Raw genomic sequence first — 17,563 nt, 5'->3', positions numbered from 1 at the left:
AAATCTTATTCTACCCACTCTCAGTGGTTTGAGAGGATGATTTTTGTATTCCTAGAATAGGCACATCCCTGAAACGCAATATGTGTATAATCTTTGAATAAGAAAGTATGATGGGGAATATGGCGGCGTAGGAGGACGCTGGGCTCACCGCGCGTCCTGCTGATCACTTAGATTCCACCTACACCTGCCTAAAGAACCCAGAAAACCGCCAGAGGATTAGCAGAACGGAGTCTCCGGAGCCAAGCGCAGACGAGAGGCCCACGGAAGAGGGTAGGAAGGGCGGCGAGGCGGTGCGCGCTCCAGGGACTGGCGGGAGGGAGCCGGGGCGGAGGGGCGGCTCGCCGGCCAAGCAGAGCCCCCGAGTCGGGCTGGCAAAAGCGGAGGGGCCGGACGGACTGTGTTCCGACAGCAAGCGCGACTTAGCCTCTGGGAGGTCAGAAGTTAACAGCTCTGCTCAGAAAGCGGGAAGGCTGGAGGACAAAGGGAGGGAGAGCTGCTGAGCCCCCGGACGGCAGAGCTCAGCTTGGCGGGGAACAAAGGCGCTCGCCAGCGCCATCTCCCCCGCCCATCCCCCAGCCAAAATCCCAAAGAGAACCAGTTCCTGCCAGGGAACTTGCTCGCTCCGCGCAAACACCCAACTCTGTGCTTCTGCGGAGCCAAACCTCCGGCAGCGGATCTGACTCCCTCCCGCTGCCACAGGGCCCCTCCTGAAGTGGATCACCTAAGGAGAAGCGAGCTAAGCCTGCCCCTCCCGCCCCCGTGCACCTTGCCTACCCACCCCAGCTAATACGCCAGCTCCCCAGCACCACAAGCCTGGCAGTGTGCAAGTAGACCAGACGGGCCACACCACCCCACAGTGAATCCCGCCCCTAGGAGAGGGGAAGAGAAGGCACACACCAGTCTGACTGTGGCCCCAGCGGTGGGCTGGGGGCAGACATCAGGTCGGACTGCGGCCCCGCCCACCAACTCCAGTTATACACCACAGCACGGGGGAAGTGCCCTGCGGGTCCTCGCCACTCCAGGGACTGTCCAAAATGACCAAACGGAAGAATTCCCCTCAGAAGAATCTCCAGGAAATAACAACAGCTAATGAACTGATCAAAAAGGATTTAAATAATATAACAGAAAGTGAATTTAGAATAATAGTCATAAAATTAATCGCTGGGCTTGAAAACAGTATACAGGACAGCAGAGAATCTCTTGCCACAGAGATCAAGGGACTAAGGAACAGTCACGAGGAGCTGAAAAACGCTTTAAATGAAATGCAAAACAAAATGGAAACCACGACGGCTCGGATTGAAGAGGCAGAGGAGAGAATAGGTGAACTAGAAGATAAAGTTATGGAGAAAGAGGAAGCTGAAAGAAAGAGAGATAAAAAAAATCCAGGAGTATGAGGGGAAAATTAGAGAACTAAGTGATACAATAAAAAGAAATAATATACGCATAATTGGTATTCCAGAGGAGGAAGAGAGAGGGAAAGGTGCTGAAGGAGTACTTGAAGAAATTATAGCTGAGAACTTCCCTGAACTGGGGAAGGAAAAAGGCATTGAAATCCAAGAGGCACAGAGAACTCCCTTCAGACGTAACTTGAATCGATCTTCTGCACGACATATCATAGTGAAACTGGCAAAATACAAGGATAAAGAGAAAATTCTGAAAGCAGCAAGGGATAAACATGCCCTCACATATAAAGGGAGACCTATAAGACTCGTGACTGATCTCTCCTTTGAAACTTGGCAGGCCAGAAAGGCTTGGCACGATATCTTCAGTGTGCTAAACAGAAAAAATATGCAGCCGAGAATCCTTTATCCAGCAAGTCTGTCATTTAGAATAGAAGGAGAGATAAAGGTCTTCCCAAACAAACAAAAACTGAAGGAATTTGTCACCACGAAACCAGCCCTACAAGAGATCCTAAGGGGGATCCTGTGAGACAAAGTACCAGAGACATCACTACAAGCATAAAACATACAGACATCACAATGACTCTAAACCCGTATCTTTCTATAATAACACTGAATGTAAATGGATTAAATGCGCCAACCAAGAGACATAGGGTATCAGAATGGATAAAAAAACAACACCCATCTATTTGCTGTCTACAAGAGACTCATTTTAGATCTGAGGACACCTTTAGATTGAGAGTGAGGGGATGGAGAACTATTTATCATGCTACTGGAAGCCAAAAGAAAGCTGGAGTAGCCATACTTATATCAGACAAACTAGACTTTAAATTAAAGGCTGTAACAAGAGATGAAGAAGGGCATTATATAATAATTACAGGGTCTATCCATCAGGAAGAGCTAACAATTATAAATGTCTATGCGCCAAATACCGAAGCCCCCAGATATATAAAACAGTTACTCATAAACATAAGCAACCTTATCGATAAGAATGTGGTCATTGCAGGGGACTTTAACACACCACTTACAGAAATGGATAGATCATCTAGACACACAGTCAATAAAGAAACAAGGGCCCTGAATGATACATTGGATCAGATGGACTTGACAGATATATTTAGAACTCTGCATCCCAAAGCAACAGAATATACTTTCTTCTCGAGTGCACATGGAACATTCTCCAAGATAGATCATATACTGGGTCACAAAACAGCCCTTCATAAGTTTACAAGAATTGAAATTATACCATGCATACTTTCAGACCACAATGCTATGAAGCTTGAAATCAACCACAGGAAAAAGTCTGGAAAACCTCCAAAAGCATGGAGGTTAAAGAACACCCTACTAACGAATGAGTGGGTCAACCAGGCAATTAGAGAAGAAATTAAAAAATATATGGAAACAAACGAAAATGAAAATACAACAATCCAAACGCTTTGGGATGCAGCGAAGGCAGTCCTGAGAGGAAAATACATTGCAATCCAGGCCTATCTCAAGAAACAAGAAAAATCCCAAATACAAAATCTAACAGCACACCTAAAGGAAATAGAGGCAGAACAGCAAAGGCAGCCTAAACCCAGCAGAAGAAGAGAAATCATAAAGATCAGAGCAGAAATAAACAATATAGAATCTAAAAAAACTGTAGAGCAGATCAACGAAACCAAGAGTTGGTTTTTTGAAAAAATAAACAAAATTGACAAACCTCTAGCCAGGCTTCTCAAAAAGAAAAGGGAGATGACCCAAATAGATAAAATCATGAATGAAAATGGAATGATTACAACCAATCCCTCAGAGATACAAACAATTATCAGGGAATACTATGAAAAATTATATGCCAACAAATTGGACAACCTGGAAGAAATGGACAAATTCCTAAACACCCACACTCTTCCAAAACTCAATCAGGAGGAAATAGAAAGCTTGAACAGACCCATAACCAGCGAAGAAATTGAATCGGTTATCAAAAATCTCCCAACAAATAAGAGTCCAGGACCAGATGGCTTCCCAGGGGAGTTCTACCAGACGTTTAAAGCAGAGATAATACCTATCCTTCTCAAGCTATTCCAAGAAATAGAAAGGGAAGGAAAACTTCCAGACTCATTCTATGAAGCCAGTATTACTTTGATTCCTAAACCAGACAGAGACCCAGTAAAAAAAGAGAACTACAGGCCAATATCCCTGATGAATATGGATGCAAAAATTCTCAATAAGATACTAGCAAATCGAATTCAACAGCATATAAAAAGAATTATTCACCATGATCAAGTGGGATTCATTCCTGGGATGCAGGGCTGGTTCAACATTCGCAAATCGATCAACGTGATACATCACATTAACAAAAAAAAAGAGAAGAACCATATGATCCTGTCAATCGATGCAGAAAAGGCCTTTGACAAAATCCAGCACCTTTCTTAATAAAAACCCTTGAGAAAGTCGGGATAGAAGGAACATACTTAAAGATCATAAAAGCCATTTATGAAAAGCCCACAGCTAACATCATCCTCAATGGGGAAAAACTGAGAGCTTTTTCCCTGAGATCAGGAACACGACAGGGATGCCCACTCTCACCGCTGCTGTTTAATATAGTGCTGGAAGTTCTAGCATCAGCAATCAGACAACAAAAGGAAATCAAAGGCATCCAAATTGGCAAAGATGAAGTCAAGCTTTCGCTTTTTGCAGATGACATGATATTATACATGGAAAATCCGATAGACTCCACCAAAAGTCTGCTAGAACTGATACATGAATTCAGCAAAGTTGCCGGATACAAAATCAATGTACAGAAATCAGTTGCATTCTTATACACTAACAATGAAGCAACAGAAAGACAAATAAAGAAACTGATCCCATTCACAATTGCACCAAGAAGCATAAAATACCTAGGAATAAATCTAACCAAAGATGTAAAAGATCTGTATGCTGAAAACTATAGAAAGCTTATGCAGGTAATTGAAGAAGATATAAAGAAATGGAAAGACATTCCCTGCTCATGGATTGGAAGAATAAATATTGTCAAAATGTCAATACTACCCAAAGCTATCTACACATTCAATGCAATCCCAATCAAAATTGCACCAGCATTCTTCTCGAAACTAGAACAGGCAATCCTAAAATTCATATGGAACCACAAAAGGCCCCGAATAGCCAAAGTAATTTTGAAGAAGAAGACCAAAGCAGGAGGCATCACAATCCCAGACTTTAGCCTCTACTACAAAGCTGTCATCATCAAGACAGCATGGTATTGGCATAAAAACAGACACATAGACCAATGGAATCGAATAGAAACCCCAGAACTAGACCCACAAACGTATGGCCAACTCATTTTTGACAAAGCAGGAAAGAACATCCAATGGAAAAAAGACAGTCTCTTTAACAAATGGTGCTGGGAGAACTGGACAGCAACATGCAGAAGGTTGAAACTAGACCACTTTCTCACACCATTCACAAAAATAAACTCAAAATGGATAAAGGACCTGAATGTGAGACAGGAAACCATCAAAACCTTAGAGGAGAAAGCAGGAAAAGACCTCTCTGACCTCAGCCGTAGCAATCTCTTACTCGGCACATCCCCAAAGGCAATGGAATTAAAAGCAAAAGTGAATTACTGGGACCTTATGAAGATAAAAAGCTTCTGCACAGCAAAGGAAACAACCAACAAAACTAAAAGGCAACCAACGGAATGGGAAAAGATATTTGCAAATGACACATCGGACAAAGGGCTAGTATCCAAAATCTATAAAGAGCTCATCAAACTCCACACCCGAAAAACAAATAACCCAGTGAAGAAATGGGCAGAAAACATGAATAGACACTTCTCTAAAGAAGACATCCGGATGGCCAATAGGCACATGAAAAGATGTTCAACGTCGCTCCTCATCAGGGAAATACAAATCAAAACCACACTCAGATACCACCTCACGCCAGTCAGAGTGGCCAAAATGAAGAAATCAGGAGACTATAGATGCTGGAGAGGATGTGGAGAGACGGGAACCCTCTTGCACTGTTGGTGGGAATGCAAATTGGTGCAGCCGCTCTGGAAAGCAGTGTGGAGGTTCCTCAGAAAATTAAAAATAGACCTACCCTATGACCCAGCAATAGCACTGCTAGGAATTTATCCAAGGGATACAGGAGTACTGATGCATAGGGGCACTTGTACCCCAATGTTTATAGCAGCACTCTCAACAATCGCCAAATTATGGAAAGAGCCTAAATGTCCATCAACTGATGAATGGATAAAGAAATTGTGGTTTATATACAGAATGGAATACTACGTGGCAATGAGAAAGAATGAAATATGGCCTTTTGTAGCAACGTGGATGGAACTGGAGAGTGTGATGCTAAGTGAAATAAGCCATACAGAGAAAGACAGATACCATATGGTTTCACTCTTATGTGGATCCTGAGAAACGTAACAGAAACACATGGGGGAGGGGAAGGGAGAAAAAAAAAAAAAAAGAGGTTAGAGTGGGAGAGAGCCAAAGCATAAGAGACTGTTAAAAACTGAGAACAAACTGAGGGTTGATGGGGGGTGGGAGGGAGGGCAGGGTGGGTGATGGGTATTGAGGAGGGCACCTTTTGGGATGAGCACTGGGTGTTGTATGGAAACCAATTTGACAGTAAATTTCATATATTAAAAAAAAAAAAAAAAAGAAAGTATGATGAAAAATACTGTGAGATAATTGGCTAAGGAATGCAGGATCATAATGGAAGATCAAGAATAAATAAAGAAAAAAGAAAATTTTTTAAAATTACCTACAATCTAACCAACTCAATGATGTAATTTTAGTGCATATTTTTCCAATATTTTCTATGTATATATTTCAATGATTTTTATTTTGTAAAATAGAAATCATTGTTTTTCATTTTATTAAATTTTATTATTTAAAACAAAAAGTTTGATGCCTTTACACATTACATTATATAGATATTCCATAATGCATTTAGGTATCAAACATTGTTGCATGTTTCAATTTTATGCTATTATAAGCAATGCTATAATGAACCTTATTGAATATAAATCTCTCTGTGCACTGACCCAACAGCCAGCATAATTCAGAGAGAAACACTGGAGAAGATTCTATTAAAATCAGTAATAAGCTTAAATGGCTATTTGTTTAAAATTGTTTTCGACATTTCATTCAAAACAATAACATGAGGAAAATAACAAATATTGTAAAGGTAAATATAGTCCTACTAATATTTGTTATTAATTGTTATCTTCTACTGAGAAACTCCAAAAGAAACTTGTGGCAGTATGTAAATGAACAGCTTTTAGAAGTAAACTTTGGTAATGTGTACCTAAATCTGTAATTTTACTTCCAGAAATTTATTGTACATATCTTGTCAGTTATAAATTGACCTAATAGATAATTTATCATTATTAAGTACTTTTTATATAGTAGCTGTTATTTGTAGTAGAGAAAATAGTTTTAGCTCACAGATAGCTCTAGAAGTTGACGTTAACTTACCACAAAAATGGAGAGATATATTTGACTCTTCTTTTAAAAAAATAGTATATTTAAATCTTTGTGTTCTATTTGCAGCATGGGCAGTTAAGCTATCTAATAAGCAATTATATATTGAAGATTATTCAGCATTTTCAATTTGTCCTTTGAAAGGGTGATTGATCAATGACTCAGTATATTAACCATTTTGATAAAAGTGACCTTTTATTTGATCACTGTCTAGTGATTCACAAGAATGTATGTGCATTAAAATTGCATTTGGAGGTCAGAATCTCTCCCATGAGATTATTATAGAGTAGGTGTGAATTGAAGCTTAGCTCTCGTTATTTTTCATCCACTTCACAGGTGATTTGGGTGTGCAAACAGGGATGATATTTACTGAACACAAACATATGTCCATTAGATGAATCCTTATCCACATATTTGAAACATTGCTCATTAATAACCTTACTTTCGAGACTCAGCTTTTCAAAGGCAGATACAGTAGCTTTGTTAGTTTTTTATCCTCAATAATTAGTTCAGTTTTCAGCACATATGCTCAAGAAATATTTGTTTGTTTGTTTAATGTAGTCAAAAAGAACTCATTAAATCAATGAAGAACCATGCCCTTGGTTAGATTCATAGAAAGTGACAAAATTTGTATGAAATAATCCAGTGAAGAAATGGGCAGAAGACATGAAAAGACATTTTTCCAAAGAAGACATACAGATGGCTAACAGACACATGAAATCTCTATTTAAAATTTTTTTCAATAATTTAGTGTTTATTTATTTTTGATACAGAGAGAGACAGAGCATAAGCAGGGGAGGGGCAGAGAGAGAGGGAGACTCATAATCTGAAGCAGGCTCCATGCTTCAAGCTGTCAGCACAGAGCCCGATGCGGGGCTCAAACCCATGGACCGTGAGATCATGACCTGAGCCTAGGTCAGATGCTTAACCAACTGAGCCACCCAGGTGTCCCTCCTTTTTTTTTTAATTTAATGTTTACTTATTTTTGAGACAGAGAGAGACAGAGCGTGAGAAGGGGAGGGGCAGAGAGGGAAATCCCTATATAAAAATCAAACACAAAACTACTGTTGGAACAAGTATTAAAATTCATTTTTTTCCTTACTTGAACTCTTTTTTGAGTAGAGTTGACAAACAATGTTACATTAGTTTCAGGTATGTAACATGGATTAAACAAGTGTGTACATTATGCTATGGCTATGTTCACTGGAAGTGTAGCTATGATCTGTCCTAATACAACACTATTACCACATCTTTAACTGTATTCCTTTTGCTATGTCTTTTATTCTCATGACTTTCTCACTCCATAACTGGAAGCCTGTATCTCCCACTCACCTTCACCCATTTTTCCCAACCTCCCACCCACCTGCCCTCTGCCTACTATCAGTTTAACAATGCTCTTTTTTTTTAATTCTTTTTTTCTAAGAAGGAGAAGTCTCTTTAAGGAAAATCAAAAATGATTTTGCTAGAAAAGCATTTTCAGCATTAAAGTGCTAATGGGAATACTGGACATTTCCCAAGTAATAATTCACAATGTACATTGTGAATTTCTACCTTTAAAATAAAACAAATTATTAGAGCAAGTGGAAGTATAAAATTATGTGTACTACCGAACTATTTTCACTGAATAATGTTAAAACATGATCAATTATTAAACTGATTTTAGCAGTTTTTTAAATACTTGATTTTTAGACAGAGGCAGGGTGAACCTGGTATTTATTTTATTTTCTGACTGGCTTGTAAATTTCTACAAACAGCAACCAGTGGTACACATTAACATATAACATATAACATATAACATATAACATATAACATATAACACTCCACCCTCAACACCTATGCACATGCACACACACACACACACACACCTTGACCTAAATTTATTGTAATAGATGAATATAGGTTTTTAAGCTGCCATGTTCTTAACTAGTACTGATGCTTTTTTTTAAGTTTTTAAATATTTATTTTTGAAAGAGACAAACAATGTGAAAGCAGGGGAGGGGCAGGGAGAGAGGAAGATACAGAATCTGAAGCAGGCTTCAGGCTCTGAGCTGTCAGCACAGAGCCCAACAGTGGGCTCAAACATACTAACTATGAGACCATGACTCGAGCTGAAGTCGGCTGCTTAACAGGCTAAGCCACCCAGTGTCCCTTCTTTTTAAAAAAATGTTAATTTTTTTATTTGAGGGAGAGCACACGTGTGAGCAGGGTAGGGGCAGAGAAAGAGGGAGAGAGAGAATCCCAAGCAGGCTGTGCACTGTGAGCATGGAGCCCGATGTGGGGTGTGATCTCAGGAACTGAGAGATCATGAACTGAGCTGAAATCAAGACTCAGATGCTTAACCGTCTGAGCCACCAAGGCACCCAAGTACTGATGGTTTTCAATTAATATTTTAAACGTCAAATATAATACATTGTCAACAGAAAAGACAACTTTATTCACTTTAGTTATTTCTTTACCACTTTTATCTGTTTTATAAAATGTAAGACAAAATCAGGAGACCCCCATAGATGAGTGTAAATAACACCATGTTTAATGTACATGGGATGCTTCTTCTTTCCTCTCTGTCTTTTCTTAAATATTTGTTCACACACTGGAGTTTACTGAAATTGCTGTTCATTAGTAATGGAGGGCGTATACTATTCCTACCTCTTTCAGAGTTATCTGTTGGACTAAATCTCTCAATAACTTAGCCAGAGAACACATGATCATATATTTCGTTCTCTCTTTTTCTTTTTTACATGAGATAGAAATAGAATGAAAAGCCCCAGAAAAATTAATGGTACACATAATGAACTATCTAGAGTCTACTTTAAATCCAGAGACCAGTATGTTAAAATCAGAATATTTAGAACGGAATTGATCATCTTCATCCAACACAGTTATGATAGACAGAATTCCAAAATGCACGTCTCTCGAGATATATTTCCTAAACTCTGGGACTGTGAATATGATGAGATGCTTGTGATTATGTTACATTAAGTGGCAAAAGGAATTTTGCAGATGCAGTTAAATTTACTAATCAGTTGACGTAGAGTTAATCAAAAAAGTGATTATCTGGGTGAGCCTGATTTAATTACATAAGCCTTGTTAAAAGCAGAAAATTTTCTCTAGCTAGTAGCAGAAGAGGATGTCAGACAGATTCAAAATGTGGGAGAGATTCAAAATGTGGGAAGTATTTTCACTGCAGAGATGGAGGGGATCATGGACCAAGGACCTAAGCGTGGCCTCTAAAAACTAAGAGTAATCCCTGTTGACATCATCAAGAAAATGGGACCTTAGTCTTATTACTAATTGTTTTGAAAAACCTGAATGAGTTTGGAAGCAAATTCCTTCTCAGAGATTCCAGATAAAAGCAAGCCTGGCAAACCCTTTAAATTTGGCCTGATGATACCATAGGCAAAGAACCCAATCAAGCTTGCTTAAACTTCTAACTTATTCAATTGTGAGATAATAAATGAATAGTTTTAGGCTGCTAAATGTGTGGAAACTTATTATATAACCACAAAGCCTAATGTAGCATTCATTTTAATAGATAAGGAAACTGAGTCCCAGAGAGGTCTACAAATATGAAATAATTTGTCTCACTCGTCATTCTTCACATCCCACCCAATACTTGCATTGTGTTTCTCTATTGGCAACTGTCTGCAAATTCCACAAAACAAAAATATATAATTATTTTTAAATGGTCAAATACTCATAAAACCAAAAAAAACTGGCAGGGAAATAACACATGAACTACTAAATTGTCAAATGTACTAATGTGGGAATTATTACTATACATCTCCATACTCTAATTAATTGAAACCATTTTACTTTTAGCTTTGGCAATAATAAAATGATTAGACTCCCCATTTTAATAGATCCAGAATCATTTGGTTTCCATAATTGCTTCTCAACGTACATATTCAACTAATTATTTCAAAACAACCTCTAGAGATAAGCTTAATTACTCTGACTTAGCTAGTTTCACTATTTCATATTGAATGAACATGCAAAGTCCTTATGTGTTTACAAATTTCAGAAATAAATACAAAATCAACTATCTTTGTATAGATAGACCTAAATGAGCCTTAAAAATATATCAACTTAATGGAGTTTTAGTAATCCTATGAAGGAAGAGAGAAATTGCTATTGTGCGTCTGTGATATGTCATTTGCTTGAGTTAGCATATGTTTGCTCTAAACATTTTTTTGGGCATAAGATAAATATCTAACAATGGCTATATTAGAATCCTACAGTCAAATAAAGTGGAACATTTTAAGTGAAGCTTCAAGATGTGTCCAGGTTATTTATTTGAAGTGTGTGTGTGTGTGTGTGTGTGTGTGTGTGTGTGTATCTTTATGTATGCTTCTTGGCGTTATCACTGGTAAAACAAAAGTGAATTGAGTGATGTGAATCACGGAGGTAAGTTAATGTCTTATAAAAAAGTCGCTGAATGAGGTAGCAGTCAGGAGGTTTGACTAGTCTTTTATGAACCTGTTTCCAAGTCTGTTTTCTCTTATGATCTATAATGCCCCTTCCACTTACAGAATATTTTATAGGTGGGCCTAATTAACTGCCTTTGTTTTCTATATGAGATATTTTCCTTGCAGTTATAAATACTATTCTTCCTCTTTAATTATAACATTTATGATGATTAAAGCATTATAATGCTCAAGATTATAAAAAGAATGGATCTATCCTTTTTAATCAGTGGTACTTGAGTCTGATCAATCTTCCTTTTGGTTCCATCCTCCTTTGATACAAGTTGTTTCATTTTACTCAAATTTTGAGCACTCAGTTCATCTTTAAGATTTTGAAACTCCACTTTCATGGACCATGAAACAGAGGGATTTGTATTTTGTGGCAATAAATCATTATTTTTGAGAAAATACTCTTTATTCCTATGTGCATCTGTATCTCAGTGGTTGGTATGCAAAAACATAATGGTATACTTTGTGCCAAGTGTACTGATTATATTAAGTGAAAATACCTACCTATAATACTCATTTTGTTGAGTCAAGTATGAGTATGTACTCTGATAAAATCAAAATAATATTTTTAAGTAAAGTAATAAAAATGATTGATTTTCTATATGTAAGCTTTAATATGTCAGGTCTGGACCACAGTGAGACAAGATTTCACTATCAGAGTAATTTGCATGAACTTGAGAGTGAGCACCTCTAAATTTTGTGCCCTAGGTACCTCACCTCAACCTAGTTCCAGCCCATACATACACTACTTTTTCTTTATTCATCTATCAGTGTAAACTTGAACTGCTTCCATAATTTGGCTATTGCAAATAATGCTGCTATAAACATAAGGATTACTGTTCTTGTGTTCTTTGGGAAAATACCCAGTCGTGCAATCACTGGATCATAAGGTAGTTGTTTTTAACTTTTAGGGAAAATTCCCTACTCTTTTCCATAGTGGCAGCATCAATGTGAATTCCCAACAAAAGTGCTTACTCTTTTCTCCACATCCTCAACACCTGTTGTTTCTTGTGTGGTTGATTTTAGCCATTTTGACAGATGAGAGGTGATATCTCATGGTAGTTTTGATTTGTATTTCCCTGATAATGAGTGATGTTGAGCATCTTTTCATGTGTCTGTTGGTCATTTCTAAGTCTTCTTTGGAAAAATGTTCATGTGTTCTGACCATTTTTAACTGGATTATCTGTTTTTTGGGTGTTGAGTTTGTATGTTCTTTATATATTTTGGGTAATAACCTTTATCAGATATGTTATATGCAAATATTTTCCCCCGTTACATAGGCTATCTTTTGTTTTGTTGATTGTTTCCTTCGTTGTGCAGAAGCTTATTTTTTAAACGTAGTCCCAATAGTTTATCTTTGCTTTGGTTTCCCATGCCTCAAGAGACCTCTCTAGAAAAATGTTGCTACAGTGAATATCAGAGAAGTTACTGCCTGTGTTCTCTTCTAGGACTTCTATGGTTCAGATCTCACATTTAGGGCTTTGCTATAAAGTGAATTTATTTTTATGTATGGTGTAAGAAAGTGCTCCAGATTCATTCTTTTGCTTGTTGCTGTCCACAGTTTTCCCAACACCATTTGTTGAAGAGACTACCTTTTTCCCATTGAATATCCTTTCCTGCTTTGTCAAAGATTAATTGACCATATAATTGTGGGTTTATTTCTGAGTTTTCTATTATGTTCCATTGGTCTATGTGTCTTTTTTTTTGCAAGTATCATACAATTTTGATTACCACAGCATTGTCATATCACTCGACATCTGGCATTGTATTACCCCCAGGTTTGCTTTCCATTTTCAAAATGGCTTTGGATATTTTGGGGTCTTTTGTGATTTCATACAAATTCCAGGATTGTCTTCTCTGGTCATGCAAAAAAAGTTGTTGATATTTTGATTGGTATTGCATTATGTATAGATTACTGTGGGTAGTATAGACATTTAAACAATATTTTTCTTCCAATCCATAAGCATGGTATATTTTTCCATTTCTTTGTGTCATCTATTTTTTTCATAAGTGTTTTATGGTTTTGAGAATACAGTTCTTTTATCTCTTTGATCAGGTTTATTCCTAGGTATCTTATTATTTTTGGTCCATTTGTAAATGGGACATTTCTTATTTTCCTTTTCTGTTGCATTATTATAGGAGCGTAGAAAAGCAACAGATTTTTGCACATTGATTTTGTGTCCTGTGTATTGAATTGGTGTATCAGTTCCAGGAATTTTTGGTGGAATCTTTGGGTTTTGGAAATATAGTATCATGCCACCTGAAAATAGTGAAATTTTTACTTTTTCCTTAATAATTTGGATGTCTTTTATTTCTTTTTGTTATTGGATTGCTGTGGCCTGGACTTCTAGTATTATGTTGAATACAAGTGGTGAGATTAGATATCCTTTGTCTTATTCCTGACCTTAGGGGAAAAGCTCTCAGTTTTTTTTTCCATTAAGGATGATGTTAGTTATGGGTTTTTCATATATGTTTTTTTATTATGTTGAGGCATGTTAAATCTAACCTTACTTTGTTGAGGATTTTTATCATGAATTGATGTTGTACTTTTTCAAATGTTTTATCTTCATCTATGAAAATGATCAGATGGTTCTTATACTGTCTCTTATTGATGCTATGTATCATGTTGATTGATTTGTGAATATTGAAGCACACTTGCAACCCAGGAATAAATTCTATTTGATTGTGGTGTATGATTTTTTAATGTATTGTTGATTTCTGTGTGCTAGAATTTTTTGAGGATTCTTGCATCAATATTCATCAATGATATTGGTCTGTAGTTTTCTTTTTGTGTGGGGTCTTTACCTGGTTTAGGTATCAAGGTAATGCTGGCCTCATAGAATGAATTTGGAAGTTGTCCTTCCTTTTCTATTTTTTAGAATACTTTGAGAATAATAGGTATTAACTTTTCTTTAAGTGTTTAGTAGAATTTTTCTATGAAGCCATACAGCATGGACTTTTGCTTTTTGGGAGTTTTTGATTACTGATTCAATTTCCCTGTGTGTAGTGGGTCTGTTAAAATTTTCTATTTCTTCACGTTTCAGCTTTGGCAGGTTATATATTTCTAAGATTTTATCCACTTCTTCTTGGTTGTCCAATTTGTTGGCATGTAGTTTTTCATAATATTCTCTTACAATTGTTTGTATTTTTGTGGTGTTGGTCTTTCCTCCTCTCTCATTTGTAATTTTATTTATTTGAGCCCTTTCTCTTTTTCTTGATAATTCAAGATAGAGGTTTATCAATTTTATTGACTTTTGAAAGAACGAATTCCTGGTTTCATTGGTCTGTTCTATTTTTTTTTATTTTTAGTTAGTATACCATTTATTTTGGTTCTAATCTTTATTATTTCATTCCTTCTGCTGGTTTTATGTTTTATTTGTTCTTTTTATAGCTTCTTTAGATGTCACATTAGGCCATTTATTTGAGAGTTTTCTTGCTTCTTGAAGTAGGCCTGTATTGCTATAAGCTTCCCTCTTAGAGTTGTTTTTGCTGCACTCCAAAGGTTTGGAACCTTGTGTTTTCATTTTCATTTGTTTCCATGTACTTTTTTATTTCTTATTTTATTTCCTTATTGAACCCTTCATTGTTTAATAGCATGTTATTTAAGTTCCAATTATTTGTGGCCTTTCCAGATTTTTTCCTTGTGGTTGATTTCTAGTTTCCTAGCACTGTGTTTGGAAAAGATGCATGGTATGCCTTTGATCTTGAATTTTTTTTGAGGTCTGCCTTGTGACCTAATATGTGATCTACTCTGGACAATGTTTTGTGTGCACTTGAAAAGAATATGTATTCTGCTGTTTTTGGAGAGAATACTCTGAACATTTTTGTTAATCCATCTGTTTCAGTGTGTCATTCAAAGCCATTGTTTCCCTGTTGATTTTCTGTTTAGATGATCTGTCCATTGATGTTACTGGGGTGTTAACGTCCCCTGCTATTATTATACTTTCATCATTTAGTAGTCTTATTTTTTTCTTAGCTATTTTATGTATTCAGGTTCTTCTATGTTGAGTGCACAAATATTAAAAATTGTTGTATCTTCTTGTTGGATTGTCCCCTTTATTATTATGTATTGTCCTATTTTGTTACTTGTTACACTCTTTTTTAAAGTTAGTTTGTCCAAGGGTACCTGACTGGCTCAGTAAGTAGTGCATGTGACTCTTAATCTTGGGGTTGTTAAGTTCCAGCCCCACATTGGGTGTAGAGATTAAAAATACAATACAAAAAAAATGAATTCTAGCTTCTTCAAAATAAGTATTGCTACTCTAGCCTTCATTTCACATCCATTTGCATTATAGATATTTCTCCATCCCTTCGTATTCAATCTGGAATTGTCTTTCAATGTAAAATGAGTATCTTGTAGGCAGCATATAGATTGGTCTTGTTTTTTAATCCATTCTGTCACCCTATATCTTTTGATTGGAGCTTTTAGTCTATCTACATTGATAGTAATTATTGACAGATAAATATTTATTACCATCTTATAACTTGTTTTGCGACTTACATCGGAAGGTTTTCTCTGGACCTTTCTTGTCCTTCTCTCTTTTATTGTTCATTTTTTAACGGATATATTGATTTCTATCTCTTTATTCTTTGCATATTTATTACTATTTTTTCATTTATGGTTACAATTATGTTTGTTTATACCCTGTTCTTCATACAGTAGTCTATATTTAGTTGATGGTTGATTAAGTTTGAACCCATTCTTCACTCCTTATCCTCATGCATTTTACATATAAGTTGTCATATATTACATTTTTTTTGTTTTGTGAGTTCCTGGATTATTTCTTATAGAAATATTCATTTTCACTGCTTTTGTGTTTCTTACTTTCCTACTGTCACTTTTGGTGTTTCTTTTCCACTAAAAGAATCCCCTTAATATTTCTTGTGGGCCTTGTTTAGTGCTCATGAACGCCTTTATATTTTGTTGTCTGGGAAACTCTTATTGTCTGTTTATGTTCTGAATGATAACACTACTAGATAGAGTATCCTTGGCTGCAGATTCTTTCCATCCATTACTTTGAATATATCATGCCACTTCCTTCTAATTGAGAAAGTTTCTGCTGCCAAATCTCCTGATAGGCTTATGTGGTTTCCCTTGTATGTTAATGTCTTTTGTCTTGCTGCTTTAATTATTTTTCTTTATCAAAACATTTTGCCAATTTAATTATAATTTCTCTTGATGTGGGTCTGCTTTTGTTGGTTGTTTTGGGGTTTTTATGTGCCTTTTGAATCGGTCATGTTTCCTTCTCCAGATTAGGGAAGTTCTCAGCTGTTATTTCCTCTGACCTCTTTCTCTCTTGTCTTTTTCTGGGACTCCTATAATATCAATGTTATTATGTTTGATCAAGTCACTTATCTCCTTAAATCTGTTCTCGTTTTCTATAATTCTTTTTTCTTCTTTGTTCTTGATATTTTCAAATACTCTGTCTTCTAGGTCATTAAGTTATTTTCCACTTCCTTTATCCTGCTGTTTATTGTTTCAAGTGTGTTGTTAATCTTGTTTATTGCTCTCTTCATCTCTTATTTGCTCTTTCTTATTTCTGTGTTAAGAGTCTCACTGATATTCTCACCTCTTTTCTCAAGTTCAGTGAATATCCTCATGATCAATGTTTTAAAAATTCCATCAATCAGGTTACTTATGTCTGTTTCTATTTTCTTTCTAACCATGGCCTTGTCCTGTTCTTTCATTTGGGACAAATTTCTCTGTCTTCTCATTTTGTCTAAGTCTGTGTGATAAGAAAATAAGTTACATTGTGGCACCTGGAGAGCTCAGTCAGTTGAATATCTGAGTCATGATTTCATCTCAGATCATGATCTTATGGTTCACTGGTTTGAGCCCCACATCAGGCTCTGTGCTGACAGTGAACAGGCTGCTTGGGATTCTCTTTCTCCTTCTCTCAAAATAAATAAACTTTAAAAAAAAATTCAGCTACATCTCCTGTTCTTGAAGGTAATGGCCTCATAAAGGAGAGATCCTTTAGTGCCCTGATGTGTAGTGTGACCTATTTCCTTGGGCCTGGCACTTAAGGGGGTATCTCCAAAGTGTATTGCATGTCCTCTGCTGTTGTGCCCTGGTTGCTGTATCTTTCCAGCCAGTCATCTACAGAGGATCTCTTTATCTGTTGTGGGCAGTGTTTGGACCCTGGCTTGAATGTAGTGAGTTTTCACTACATATTCTCTGGTCTGCTTTGGAAATGAGGTCTGTCACCACTTCTGC

Source organism: Neofelis nebulosa, chromosome X (assembly GCF_028018385.1).
Source record: "Neofelis nebulosa isolate mNeoNeb1 chromosome X, mNeoNeb1.pri, whole genome shotgun sequence".
In the NCBI taxonomy this organism is placed as follows: Eukaryota; Metazoa; Chordata; class Mammalia; order Carnivora; family Felidae; genus Neofelis; species Neofelis nebulosa.
The sequence above is the reverse complement of the archived record's forward strand: the minus strand, read 5'-3'. Positions refer to the sequence as shown.